The sequence below is a fragment of the Apteryx rowi genome, unplaced genomic scaffold, assembly GCF_003343035.1.
Source record: "Apteryx rowi isolate R43461 unplaced genomic scaffold, aptRow1 scaffold_457, whole genome shotgun sequence".
NCBI lineage: Eukaryota > Metazoa > Chordata > Aves > Apterygiformes > Apterygidae > Apteryx > Apteryx rowi.
Genome location: NW_020450713.1, coordinates 495060 through 510362, shown reverse-complemented (window position 1 = coordinate 510362; position 15303 = coordinate 495060). Strand labels below are relative to the sequence as shown.

The window sequence follows — 15303 nt, the reverse complement described above, 5'->3', positions numbered from 1 at the left end:
GTTGAGAATAAAAGGGCCCCTGAGCATGTGGAAGGTGACCATCCTTAATTTAGGCCAATGATTTCCCTATGTACATAGTTCCTATCTGTTCTGACACTTCTCACGTTGTAGTTCAGTTGTGCAAGATTCAGCACATACTACTTGTTGATAGTTGAGGTTAATGTTCCTATATGTAAATAGCATGAGAAAGTTTCAGTGTATTCAGAAGCTGTGTTATATTCATTTTTAAATGAATGTAATTCATTTAAAATTCCACAATGTAATTGCAGAGTCCTTTGAGGCTGGGTCCTTCAACCTGTAGATTGGCAGGCATATTTCTGCTTGAATACTGCCTAGTTTTAGAATTCCATCTGGTGCTTGAGGCTAGGCTGTGATCCCCACCACCCCTTCTGTAACGTATCCAAATGTGCCTTTCTTTTGTCTCTAAAATCCATCTAGTTTTATTCCTACCCAGTCATATTTGAAAAGCATATTTGAAATAAACTGCTGCAAAAGATACCAGTAGTGTAGTTGTAGTTCTCTTTTCCTTGGCTCCTTTTCAGGAAAGACTTCGTTTTTGTTAATGACTATTTTAAGAGGATGATATCGAATTACATTTTTTTTCCTATTAATTTCTAAAATGCCAAAGGTAAGTTAGTTGTAGGTAGGAGGGAGTGCATAAAAATATCATTACGTCAGTGTGTTTTTCTAATTTCTGGAGATAAATCTCTCTTGGAATATGTATATCCTCAAAACATTAACCAAAAAGTGTTCTTTAGACGATTAATGGTTCAGCAGATTGATTTCTTTTTTGTATTGGAAAGTCATGTTTTTTACTTCTGTACCTGCTTCTTCTACTTACCTGTAGTAATTATTTTTCTAAATATTTTTCCTAATAAAGTGGCAAGGTGTTTAAAAAGTGCACTGGAACTTCTGTTTTTTTGAATGTTGCCATTGGATGTTTTTATCTACTGTGTTGTAAATAAATTGTTCCAAACAAGGAAAGGCTTCCAAGTGTCCTCTTTCTTTTTAACATGACTATTTCTATACCTGCTGACTTTTGTAAAAGGAACAGACATCAGGAGTATATCTGAGTTCAGTGTATCTTTTTTTTTATCTCACCTGTACCACCATGCCCATGTGCCTGAAAAAATGTAAAATACTGATATTATAGTCCAGAAATAGTTATATCTCTTAGCTAATTGAATGCATTTGAGGAACATTCCTTTATTTATTGCAAATTCCTCTTTATCTTAGCTTTGGCTGGCTTAACACAGTATATAGTTAATTCTTTCCAGTTAATTCAGCCCAGTTTGTATGACTTGCTCTAGTATGTGCACAGAGACGTACCGTGACGTACTGTCGGTATCTTTTCTGCTTTAAGTGAGATACCTGATTTTGATCTCCTAGATATTGCTTCTGCCTAGAAGTGTAACTTAATCATTCTAATGGGATTAATTTATTTATTCCTGATAGCTGATGCAATAAGCATTTAGATCAGTCATAGAGACAACAGTAAGGTTTTCTTTTTTTAAACTCGGAACTAAAGCTTATGAGTAACTGCAAGCACACAAAGTGGCTTTTGTTTCATGTTTAACCTCCAGAGACACAAGTGGTCGTATATTATGTAGTTCTACAAAATTTCCACTTCAGTCTACCTTAATTCTCTAGATAATACTATATTTTTTCCTTTGTTATTGTAAGGACAAATGAAGAAGGTTGCTTTATTGAAGGAAGATAATAGTAAACTTTAAGCCTGTGTTGGAGACATCCTGAGATGCTCATGTAGGAGTCTTACCGGCTGTAAAAATTTTGCCTGTACTTGGTGTTTGAATGATTTCTCATAACACTACTGTGAAGTGTTATGCATAACTCATCTGTTGTTGACAGATTGAATTCTTCTTGGTGTTTAAAGCTAAGTGAATCTGCAGTTACTCTGAAGTACTTACCACTGGCTTCCTCATGTGGTTTAAGAGGGAATGGCTTATTTTCAGGACTTTTGTATACCAGAATACCAGTCATATAAGTAAAATTTATTTGTTATTGTTTGGTAGTACCCAAGTAAGGACTGCAGGATCTGAACACCMCTGTACGAAACACAGGCTGTATAAATACACAAAGATGATCTTTGTCTAGTTGCAAGTCTAAGTCAGGATATGGATAGTACACAACATTGCCTATAGAATTGCATACGCACAGCTTGGCAAGCTTGTTTGTAATTTGCTTTGATCTCCAGAAGTGCCAACTGGTTCTGTTATCACAGCAGAAATGCTGCATTGCTTTAATGAAAGGGAGCATAGGACCAAACCATCCTTTTGGTATTTGGACTTACAGGGAGTATTAAATTTGATTAAATGCTTTCTCATTCCTGCTCATTATTTATTAATCCAGAAAGCTAACGCTCCCACCAAAAAGCGAATTCACAGGACATCCAAAGACCATATGAAACCTGTGTAGGAACAACAGGCTTTGCTGAAAGAGCCATGTTTCCAGAAGAAATGTTCTCATGTGAGAAATTGATACTGAACATCTTTGTTTTAAGGCTGCCAGCTTTCCAGAAGCATCATTTCATGTGTTTAATTGTGCAAGCCTGAAAAATATTTTGGCCGAGTTACTAATTAGAAGACCAGAAGCTGCAAAAGGAGTACAATGATGGCTCATTAGACTACAATGAATATGATTACACTATAAGTGATTTTTACAAAACCAGCATTTTTTCCGTGAGTTACTGTTGTTTTCATTCATTCGGTATGACATTCAGAGAGGGCACAACTGATTTTTAACGATTCTACCAATTGTTATTTTCTTCAACTGTGTAGTATAATATATTTTTACTTCCAGTGAAATAGTTTTTCTCAGCGTCTTAGTTAAGCCCTTTAGTGATGACCACTATATGTTGGCTATTTTTTTCCTTAAAAAAAAAATTTAGATTTACTTCCTGTCACTGAATAATGTTACTCTGTGAGAAAAGAAATGGTTTCTGCCTTATCTTTTGTTTGACAGGGTTTAGCAGAGTTTATAGCATTACTTCAGTTCCTTGAACAATCCCCACAGGAGCTTAGACACTTACTTCAGAGACTGTGTGAAAGAGTCTCACATATAATAGTAGGAAGTAGCCAAGACAAAGTCGAAGGGCTGAACTTTAGCTTGTGTCTTGGCTCATGTTTCAGCACTACTGAAGAAAAATCTGTTTACTGTGGCATCCGGTTTTTAGCTTGTGTACAGTCCTCATCTTCGTGATATTTGTATGATTTAGGAATGCAAAAAATAGCTCAGCAAAAGCCACCTGGTTGTATGGTTATTGTACCGAGACAAACATAACTGTAACATACTGTTTAAAAAACCTTGTTCCTGTGACAAGTTTGTTTTTTTTTTCATGATTATTTTCCTAGGAAGATTCTCTTGGCAGAATGGTCTTTGGGAAGTTGCTATGAACCTTGTTAAGAATCGCTACCTATCTGTTGGTGCTTGTAATTTGCCTTTTATGCTGTTGCATAAATTCCAGTATATTTTTGATGTCATAGGATACCTTAAAGATACTTCAGCATTGTATTGGCTTTCAGGAATTTGTCCTTGTTAATTAAGCTTAACAAATGGGAATCTTTTCTTCATGCAGATATGAACTTGAAAATATAAGACAGAAATACAGTGTAGTGCATTTTGCAGAATTAAAAACAATTTGAAAAGATAAATAGATGGAACTTTAACTGATGTACATTATTTTTTGTCAAACTTTCCCACTCATAGTTCAGTTTCATTATATTTTTGTTTTTCTTAAAAAATTATCTTCTCATTCTTCCTTTTAATGTCTCACTCTCCCTTTAATTCTTTGTAGTAGTTTCTTGAAAGAGCCTGCTGCTACTGTAATACCTAAATTCATAATACATGATAATTTTCTATTTCCTTATTTTGTACCTTTTATTGCTGCGGGACAAATTCATTTGCCAGCACTGTTGTATCCATAAAGAAGTCATGCTGTGCAAGCTGTGTTACATGTGAAGTAAACAGAAGCAAAATTTCCTAACTGTCTCAAAACAGTAAGTTCTTGGCACTCAGATCCCCAAACCACTTTTGTGAATGTTGATGGAATGTGAAGCGGCAAACACCACAGCTGAATTCTGCCCGCGTTTCTGTGGCTCTTCCTTGCTAAACAGCGCCCAGCTTCGCCTCACCTCTTGTGCCTGACCTCACTTGTGACATCTGAATATTTGACTAGGACAACACTTAGGGCCTGGCCAGTGGTTTGGACCAGCTCCATGTGCTTTGGCTCATCAAATACTGTAATGTAATGATCCCTTCTCTAAAAGAATAGTGTCCTTAAAAAACAAGTTCATTTCTGCAGTGTCCTTGTATGCTTATTTTTTTCCCAAGCTTTTTAGATTCTTCTTCTGAATTCATTTTTCTTTTAGTTTTTCCTGCCTGTTTGGTTTGGTGTTATCTGAGCCAGACAGAACTACGTTACAAAATTCCTGTTTAATGAATTTAGCCATATGCTGTACTCATAATCATTTCTAAGTTTTATGAAGAATACAAAAGTAAACTAGCAGGTGTTTCTTAACCAGGCTGTTTGTATATGGAGTCTGCATGGAACAGTCTGCAGTGACAGTTAATTCATAAGAGAAGATGAAAGCAGCCATCAATTCAACTTTGGCAGCAGGCATAGAGGAAGTGGCATTTGGGAAAATGAGATGGAAACCAATAAAAACTAAAACTTTAAATTGAAATTCAGCTGTTGTTCTAGACTGGATTGAAAGTTTTTATTTCTCCCAAGTAGCCTTGCAAATGCTGTCCAGAAAGCATCTTTCTCTTCATGCCATTTAGAGGACAACTAGTGAGCCAAATGCAAAACACATAATGCTGGCATCTCATTAATATTTTGTTGGATGAAGTGCATGTACTTGCTATGCTGATGGATTTGGCTCAAAAACTCACATATTTTTGATGCTGGAAACTAATGATCACACTGACAGTAGCATATGTGCTGGAGACATATTCCACTGCAGCACTCGAGCTGAGTCTTCTTTGCCCTGACTTCCAAGTTTAAACTTTAACCTGATTTATGGAGGTAAGAGAAGCTGAAATAATAGAAAATGAACAAAAGAGATGAGCCATCAGGAAAACAAAGGGAGATGAATGACCCCATCTCATTTATTTGTTTTTGATGGACTGAACTGAATTAAGCCATAAACCCCAACCTCAGAGAAGTGAGTTCAGTCAGCTCCTTGTGATCTTTGTCTGTCGTCCCACCCTGGCTCACAAACTGTTCTTCATATCCATGATGGGTCCATTCTCTCTTTACCTACGGCTGGACTTCCAGGCTTATGGTGATTGGAAGTAGAACTTCAAATGAATAACATCTTGGTTGGTTCTGAAATGCTAGTTATGGATCCTTGTGCAGTTACTGTGTGCTTCCTGCATCACTGGCACCAGCCAGAACATTCAAACACAACTTCTACAGACCAACCTCACTCTGGTCTTTAAAGTACCTTTTTCTTCTAGATCTCTACCTTGGCTGCAGTGCTTATAGTGCATTTGATTAGCTAAGCTGGTCGTGGATGGAGACCACTACTTGTCCTGCTAATTATACTGTCCCTTTCTGCCATGCTTTCTGCCAGTGTCCAGGAATTTGTCCTTTATTATAAGCTCAAGTCTGTCACTGAGCACCCAGAGTGCCTTGGACAGTTTCCTTGTTAGTCAAGATGCCACCAGACAACATGAATGAAGGTTTGTAGGACACGTGATTGATAGCTGTGAACCACAGCTATGGGTATACGCAAACCTAGTCATGTTGTAGAGGGCCTGTTCACAAACTAGACTGATTAGGATTCAAAGGTGCAGTTTCACCACCAGCTTAAATGGTGCCCTAAGTGTGCTGAACTCTGTTACTGAGAATGTCATGACTTGGCTTGGTCAAATGCTAATAATATATGTAAGGACTTTGTGGCAAGGATCATCTGCTGGTCTGTTTTTGTCCAACACCTCACCCCATGGGTCTTGCTCCATGGCCAGGACTCCTAGACAGTATGTTAATACAAATAATAAATAACACTTATAAAAATATCATAGGCATTCCTGTGTCATTCATAGCCTGTTTTTAGACTGCTCTTCCAACTGGAATTTTCAACCATGGCTTTAATGAATGTGTTTATAAATAACTTTGTTCGCATTAAATAATCTTAAACATTTAGTATATAATTCAGGAGTAAGGAGGTTCTTTTCTGTGTTAAAAACCAAGAGGTGATGGCCAGTGTGGAGGATTTTCTTTTTGATTTTTTTTTCTGTTTTACACAGAGACAGTTTTATTGCCCAGTCTTGAGAAGGGAAGGCTAATTACCATACTTTAGAAAAAAAGTGCTTGATTAAAATCAAAGAACCTACCTGTTTTGGACTGTCAAGTGACTTCACAAAGATGTTATTTATAAAACCATTTAAATAAAGGCTTTGTGTAATGGTTCTGTTTACTCTTTTTTTGTGTATAGGAGTTTTAATAAAATGAAGGATTCCAGGGATAACATTTGAAAATGGCAAAAAGAAGACATTGCTGCTGCTGAAAACCTAATGGTAGGCAGCTGAAATGTGAACTTGCCCTTATCATGGCATTAACCTTTTCTATGAATGACAGAGTCTTTCCTTGGATTGGGGAGGGCAGCTGGTTTCCAGTAGCAGCTCATTTTGCACCTGTGGAAAATGCAGATTGCCCACTGGATTAATTTTTAGATTCACTTTCAGATCCTAAAGTGTCCTTCTGCAAGTTCAATCCTAATTTCTATTAAGGGGGTTTATTGACTCTGTTGGAGTGACTGTCTGCTTCGGAACTGGCAGGCTTTTGAAGAACAAACTCTTAGTATCTGTATCAGAAAAATGATAGTTTAACAAACAAAATGCCTTTCACTTTGTAGCTTAGGGCTGCATTAAATGAGGCAAAGAATCCACTGCCTTCTTCGAGCCGTTGTCTTAGAAACGAAAGGCTTCTTGAGCAGAACGACTCCAAACTCCTCAGGACAAATCCTACTGTTGAAACTTGTGACTTCTCTTAATAGCTGGGCAAATACCACATGCTCTGGAGGTGTGCATCATTTTTAGGGGGGTTCTGGGGAGGAACTGCATGCCTTGAGTCTGTGAACGTGTTGCCTGTGCCTGGTGAGGAATGTGGTGTTGTTAGCAAATGTTATTTCCAGGCATCTGCAATCTTGCATTGCAAAATTGATTAGTTTGCCAATGAGGATATAAAAAGACGCACCAAGCTGGTGTGCTATATGTGTGTAGGCCAGCACATAAAATAAACAGAGCTATGAATATCCATTTCTTGAGGCTAACAGAAGCTGTATACAAAAAGGCAAAAGCTGCATTTTCAGCTTTTGTTGTTAACAAGCAAAACTAGGCCTGAGGCTGTGGTTGCTTTAAACTGTTCTAAAATTGACTTTCCCACACACTCTGCCATGCCAGCACTAGTATTCATATGGCTGCTAGCTGGATAAGGGAACTGATCTGGCTGAAAACTACCCTTCCTCTTCATCCCGTAGCTGCAGCATGCAATTGTATGAAGGGAGGTGAGGCATGAGGAGAGAAACAGACTCACTGGGTTGGAGGAAGATGTCTTTCCTTTTGGCAGTAGAACAAACTTAATCAGTTGTGAAGTCATTGTGAAATTGTAGCTATAGAGTTTAAACTTAGATGCAATGCTTAAGTTATTGACTAAAATCAAAGGACGCAAGGACCTGGGAAGGCCTTATCCCGAAATCTACAGTTTAAAGGTTGTCTGTGTTTAAAATTATACTTGGTAGTATTCTCACCCCCTAATTCTGGAAAGCCTCTAACAGGTTGGAGTCTGTAGGTCTGTGCTATAAATACTGTCCCTGATCCTCAACTGTCTTTTCCAGTGACATGTAGCCTCTGCTCCAGGGAACAGCTAGAACCCAGGGTTTATTTTTTTGGCACAGATCAAATTTCTGTGTAAATGGGGTTGACATGAGAAAGAGTATTTACTGTATTTGGTGCTACTGCGTTCTCACAGCGTAGAGCAAGTATGATGGAGGTGCTGCTGCATATAAAATGTATATGATACAGTCTGTGGCCTGGAGAATTTTTGTAACCAGAAGATGGTAGCACTGGAGATGTGAAAGGGGAGGGTGGTGGAGCAAAAGAGATTGCGCAGTGTTGTCAGACCAACAGGACCAGTGCAGCACAAGCGTCCTATTATTTCCTTCTTTTTTGAAAAGACTGCAAGAGCAAGTTAGCAAAAGTTTGTCGTGACCCCAGTCCTTAAATTGAAGACAGTGGAAGGAGAATGCTGTCTCTAATGTCCTTTCTGGCTGTGAATCAACTCCATGAATTCTGTTGCAGTTTACGTCTGCTAGCAACTGTTAGTCCTGTTTCTATGCTGAAAGCCTTTCTGGGCGTTGCAAGTGGCTTTCTGTCGGATGATGTGCATGTCACTGGCAGGAGCATACGTGCTGAAGGCAGACGATGGAACATGTTTCACTCCAGAGATCACGCTGCAGTTGTTTCCTTGGCTTAAAACAAACAAGCAAAAAGGCAAACTAGGGGAATATGTCCCAGTTGCCTGTAAAGGCCTGAGTGTGTGACTGCTTTGGTTGAAGAGACCAGTAAAACTCTGCAGTCCAGTGCTGTGGTCAAAAGTTCAGAGGCTGGAATATCTGACACTGAAGTCTCCTTGCCTTTTGCATTCCTCGGTGTGTCTGGATTAAAGCCACTTGCTTCCTGCTTGGCACAATACTTTCCGATTGTAATGCGCTTCCTCTTCAATGTGCAGAGGTCTAATGATACTATTGTAAAGCTGTTAAAATTAATGCTACAAAGGAAGCAGCTGAGTTAATTGCTTGAGCAAAAATATGATGGTAGGCTGAACCATTTGACTGAGGTACATCACAACCGTTAACTATTAACCTTTTGCAGGCTGAATAGTCTTGTGATACTGGGAAATTTGTGCCACAGCTCATTAGGAGAGTTACACATTCATTTGTGGCAAGTGATATGAATAATGGTCTAGAAAATGAATATTGCAATGCAGAGGCAATCCTCAGTTATTTGGAGTGTTGTTCTTCTGTTAAAAGTCCTTGCTCTGTTGTCACCTCTAYGTTTGCTTCTGCCTCCTAATCATCGTGCCAGAAAGACTGTTACTTAGATGGTGAATGCTTGTTTCTGCTTGGGACAATAGTGTGCCTTTCAGACTTTTAAATAAGGGGACAGTATTGAACCTGCTAAATGTGTGCATGCATGCAAGTGTGTAGTAAGTTAAACTCAACTTTTATTAGTCCCTTCTATATGCTGCCTCATTACCTCTRCTTTTCCTCTTGATTTCTAGTAGTTCTCATGCAGAATTTAGAATTAAGCTCATCTTTCCCCATACAGCCTCACTTGGTTAATATTGCGCTTTTTCCCCCTTTCTTATCTCTTTTTAGTAGTAATGTTGGCATTATGTGCTCTCCGTTTATTGCAGTAGCTAGAGAGATTTTACTTGGACCTGGTATGCTGCAAAGTTGTATCTGCATGTTGTAAGTCGCGTTGGACTCATCCTTGCATCTGTTGTGGAGCAACAATCTTCAGGCCTTTAAATTGACAGCCCTGGTTGCTGGTGCTCTGCTTGTTTCTTGCCTTATATGACTGCTCAGGTAGTTGCGTGCTGTGTAGCTTGGCTGCACAGCCCAGCAAATCCCACTGCTGGTTTCCAAGAGTTCCTGGGTGTTCCTAATGCCTTCTCTTAACGAAAGCTGCCTCATCACCATTGTCCTTTGAATACCATTTTTAGCTGGGTCGGCAGGAGGCTTGCTGTTTTTTCCAAAACCAGTGCTAACTTTACAACCCCTACCTAGCAACAGTGTAGAGGATTTTAGGGCCAGTGCCTGGCAGTGGCTGAGTGAGAGAGTTGCCAGTAGGTCTTGGCTAACCAGTGCATCCTCCTCGTCACATTCAAGCTCAGAAAATACAGTCCTAGAGGTGCCTGCTAAGCTGCTTGGTGAGTGCTTTAGGGAGAAGCGCAGGCCTGATCGCCAGGTGCTAGGTTTTGCATTGTTTGAGGAGATGGAGCTAAGGAATGGAGCCCGAATATAAAAGCTGAGGAGTCAGTGGGACGTATATTTACCATGCTGGCAGCGGCAAGCCTTTGGCTGACTACAGGGGAGATTCAAGGTCGTTTCTTCAGCTACAGAGGACTGAACTGTAAAATGGCTCTGTTTCCTTGGTCAGCAGTGCATGGATCAGGAATGCTGTGCTTTTTACTTTTTTTATTTTATTTCTTAACCTTGCAGTCCTTGCTACCTTCTGTCTCCTTCAACCCCCTGCGTGAATGAGTAGGACCGTTCTTTAAACTCTATCCGCATCTTGAACCTGGTTTTCAGATCAGGGCTAACAAGTCTGCTAGATGATAAATGTGACGTTTATGTATTAATTTCTGGAGTTACAGGGATCAGCTACACAGTATTAGCACCACTATACAGTATGTCCTCTGTTATTTAAAAGGGAGGACAGTGAATAGGTTCAGTTATTTGAGGTTTCAAGTAATCCAGGGGAATTTTCAGTGTAACTAATACTTGTCAGGAATTTGACCCTTGTTGGGATAACAAGAAGTTCTGGATAACTGAGGTGATACTGTAAACATGTAGTGAAAAAGTGCCAGAAAACTGTCTGCATAGGTCAGTAGCACAAGCTAACAAACTCTCTCAGCTGCTGATCTAGAAAAATAATTTATATAGCTTTAACTAGTCATGTGCAGAAGTAGAAAAACCCTTTCTTTTTGTGCAATTCTTGGATGTTTTCTTTCATTAAGTTTCTCCTTTTAGCCTTGAAGAGATCAGACAGTAGCTGCTGCTTAAACCATAGCAATTGCATGAAAAGCATAACTTGAGGTAAGCATGACTTGAAATGTCCTGAGTGCCACATGCATCTGACACAGTCACGCTGTTTTGCTGTGCTGTTTATTTTCAAGGAAAATATAAGCAAATTAAAAAAAATAAATATCAGAACTACTACAGGCTTGATAATATGTATTTGGAACAATGTATATTCTGGCATTTTGTAAAACAAATTATGAACAAATGCAGGAATTTCATCAATTGTTGGCTAAACTAGTTGCAAACCTGTAAATGAATGTTGCCCAGAGAGCTGTTGGTCCCTGTCTAAACTTTTATAAAAGCCTGTCAACAGACAAATAAATACTTGCTTGTGCACCAAAATGGCGCTTAAAATTTGCTACTGAAGTTAGTGTTTAGTAATAGACTTAAGTAAAAGAGAAACATGACTTTAAGCTAGTTTTTGGAAGTTTGTTTTTGTTTTGCTTTGGGCTTTTTGAGAAACAAAGCCAGGCTAGCTTGATCTTCCATCTTAGTGTGTACACCTATATTTTATTTTTATAGTGCTGAATAGTGGCTGAGTGGAATCTGATATTTCAGAGGACAAGAATTTTACATAAGCAAGATAATTACATCATCTTAGAGAAGTGTTGCAGTCAAATGAAAATTAGAGTGAGCAAGGTATTAGCAAAATTATCTCAGAACAGGTGATACTTTACTTTCAGAAATATCATACTGGTTGTTGCTCGTTCTTTCATTCTGTCTAAAACAACTGAAAGAGCAAAAGTCAGTCAAATATTATGATTATTTGAGGGGAGTTCAGGAGCTGTATCTTCAGATATGCCTCGCCTCAACTTCTGAGCATTTTAGATGTTTGAATGATGTCAGCAGTGATCAAAATATATTTTCCAGCAGGGAAAGTATCAAGCTTACGGGTATGTATTTGTTCATCCCTTTTGTGCTAGATATGGTATAACATATGAAAAACACACTCTCCACCTTCAAAAGTTTTTAATTAAGATGCAACATTTAGATGTAGTTAGAAAGGAGACACAGTAATGAAGTATTTGCCAGGACAGTATTATCAGCAAACCTGGGGTCTAACTGCTGTTGGCTCTTCATCAGCATAATGACAATGCAGAATTTTGGGGAGGGTAATGGGGTGGTTTTAGAGAAATTTAGAAGAAACTACTCGTAAGCATGAGGACAGTGTGTGAGAAAATATAATTTTCAAAAAATGCCTACAGTCAGCACCCACAGTATTACACCAAGTTGGCTAGTTCCCAGGGGTGTTTGAGACCTTAAATGCTCTTCAGTCCTTATTCTCTGATTGATCAGAGATTAATCACTTAATTTTTTAAATGCTATTACCCAATCTATTGAGCCACCCAATCCTGATTAAAATTTGCTTTCTAAAATATGATTCTAGAGAACTGAAACTTCTTGGATTCTAGACTTCCACATTTTTTTAAAGAGCTGCAAGTGAATGCAACCATACTTGGCTTTATCAAAGTACTTACAATAAAAGTTCTTGTGGATAGTTTATCTTCCCGAGAATAGTTTATGTTGCTTATTCTGTTTGTTTGGGGTTTTTTTTGGCTGAATTTGAGCAATATTAGATTATGCCTGTGTACAAGCAATTTATGTAAGCAAATTAAAACCTGCAAAGACTGTGGTCAGTATCCTCTGTCAGAGCTTCCATTATGATTTGTTCTGTTTGTATAACAATATGCAAATATTGTTTCTATACAGAATATAACCTTGTCCTTTATAACTTTACAATACATGTTAGAGGAATAAAAGTGCCCAACTGAGTCTAGGAAGCGGATGGGAAGTAAAAGTAAGAGGAAAATAGTCAGCTCTTTCATTCAGGATAATGGAAGGTGGAGTTTGGGTTATGCCAGGTGACAGAAAACCTTGGATAATCTGCATGTTGTGGGTAACTTATTGAACAGCCAGCCCATGCAGGCTCAGCAGCAATGTTTGCCACCCTGGCTCAGCACAGACCATGTTGTCCAGGTACCCAAAAAGCCCCAGAGGATGGACACTGCTCATGTGCTAGCTGATGCTACAGTCACTTTGCAATCATAGGCACAGTCTGGGCATGCACGGCTGTGCATACAGCTGTGTGTACACCCGGTACAGCTCCAGACTGGCTGGTACAAGAATGCACAAGTCAGGTATGAAGAGTGTGCCCAGCGGGTCTGGTAGATCCTGGGTTGTTGGGCTCRGTGTGTGTACGCCGCACAGCGTGTGCATAACTGCTTCAGCTTGGATGGTGTTCCCACATCACACACAGTGACTGCATAGCTCTGTACCCCTGTATTTGAATGGGGCTATGTCTGTTAACCTTGTAAATCCCAGGTGGCCCTGTAGCAGGCTCTCCAGAGTTAAGAACAGCACATTAGTTTCAGCACAGTGCTGGGCCTGGATGCTTCAGGCAAAGCTATGCTGTGTCTGATGAGTATTCCCTGGTCACTAGGAAGGATGGTGTAGAGGTGTTTTCCAGAGCCAATATGTCCTGCTGGCCTCAAGCTGATTTTGGGTAGCCATGTGTAATGTCTGCATTCTCCAGAAATCTGCATCTGTGGGTGGGGTTTGGAGGCATGTGAGCTGGTTTGGGACTGGGACTCTGCAGTGCTTTAAATCAGTTAAATTGCTGGCGGCTTCTTGTTGGCTCTGGAGCTCGTACAGCTGCGTTCATGGCCCATAAAGCCTAGCCTAATAATCTTGCTGGCCTCTACTGGTTCTCCAGTCTAGATGCACCTCTCTTTGATCAACCACCTGTAGTCTGAGTCTTCCTATTGAGAAGAGGAAAAAATAGTAATTGCTTTAAATTTACCCTTTTCCTTTATACACTCATCAGCTAAGTTTTGTCTCTGTCTATATTATCTGGCTTTAAATTGCAAAGGTTTTCAGAAATAACAATGCAGGAGTTGGTAGCTTGTTGTCTGAGGATGCATGAACATCTCTGCAAGTCTGATGTGACTGTTCTGAGCAGGAAGCTTTGGCTATACCCAGGTAAGCTTAATTATAAGTGTGGTTTAGTTGTTTTTCTCTACAAACAAAAGATGTTTTCAGATCTGGTTAGGACAGAAGGCAGGGTATAAACTGAAAATTTAAGGTGTAAAATATCAGTAATAACTGGTTTTTCCCCCTTTCTTTTCCTGTCCCTAAGTCTGACAAGCTATTTCCGCCATCTCCACTGCTCGCTTCCTGTTCCTGAGAACTGGTGCTATGCGTGTGTTCGTTGTCCTGCCCTTGCCTCTTTGTGCATTCCTAGAGGAGAGAGGATGTAGCTCAAGTAGGCTTCAAGTACACCGGCAGTGTGTTAACAGAAAAGGGAAGAACAGAAATTATCTGTCTTGTGAGAGAAGAGGTCCTTTTCTTCTATAATCTGCCTCTGAGAGAAACCAGAACCATAACATTTTGAAAGAGTTGGGAGAAAACCTTTCAACAAGAAAAAAACATATTAAAGAAGAATTCCTTTCTTTCCATCTTGACTTAATCATTGATTTATGCCCATAAATGTGAGGAAATTTGCATTCTGCTTTTTGAATACAGTATGTAATTGTACTTTTCCTTCCTGCTGCAAACTTAGTCTTCAGAACAGTAAACCACTCTACCATCCAAATGCGACCCATGGAACCTGCTTTCTGAGTGGCCCTTCAAAAGCATATCTGCACAACCTCTATAGACTTAATCAACAATAGTGATGGCAGTTGGCTATTTGGCATAGTCTATCTAAATTTGCAGTTACTATAGCTTCATTAATAATTCTGTCAGCTTTTGAATTACATCTAGCAAATAGTTTACTGATGGTTGAAAAGGGACAGAAAATAAATCACTGCAATACTATTGGGTAGCTCATCTTACCTTGAATATTTACCATATAAAATCCAAAATAGGAAAATTTCAGGATGATTGTGAGTTATGGCCGTATGTTACCTGGACACCAAATGTATGTTTTCGAGTCTAAGAATCTACAGGTATATGGATTGAATGTTGTGATATTTAGTAATTTAGGCAGTTACAATATGTATGGTCAAAGCTAAGAATAGGCATTGATTTACTTAAAATCTTTTTGCATAGATACTTTGGTTGTCTGTAAAATGCACATGCAACAAACAGACTTACTGATTTTTTCCCCTTCCTTTTCTCACTGAAGTCATTCTAGACAACTGGAGGTCAAACAATAATGTAGGGCTTTGGGTTTTTTTTCAACTGGAATGTGCTGGAACTTCATTCAGTATAAAAAAGCCAATTAAAAAAAAACTTAGTATTTTTTGGACTTGGACAGTTTCTTTTAGAAGCATTTGCAAGGAAACCCCAACATTGAAGAAGTACAGTATGTTTTATGTAATGTTGGCATGAAAATGCAAAGCTATGAGTGTGGGAAAAATGTATGTCAGGTATCATATAACAGCAGCAAAGAGATTTCTGATGTTTATCAAACCTTGAACACCACAGATTATTAAAACATACTCCTTGGCAATAAAGAGTAGATGTTTAATTT

The 15303-nt window shown here is 39.0% G+C and overlaps 1 protein-coding gene across 1 annotated transcript in view; it reads left to right on the top strand.

The window, feature by feature from the left end:
* Positions 1-15303, top strand: part of LIMCH1 (LIM and calponin homology domains 1) — a 117525-nt gene that overhangs the window by 15090 nt on the left and 87132 nt on the right. The window lies entirely within an intron of this gene.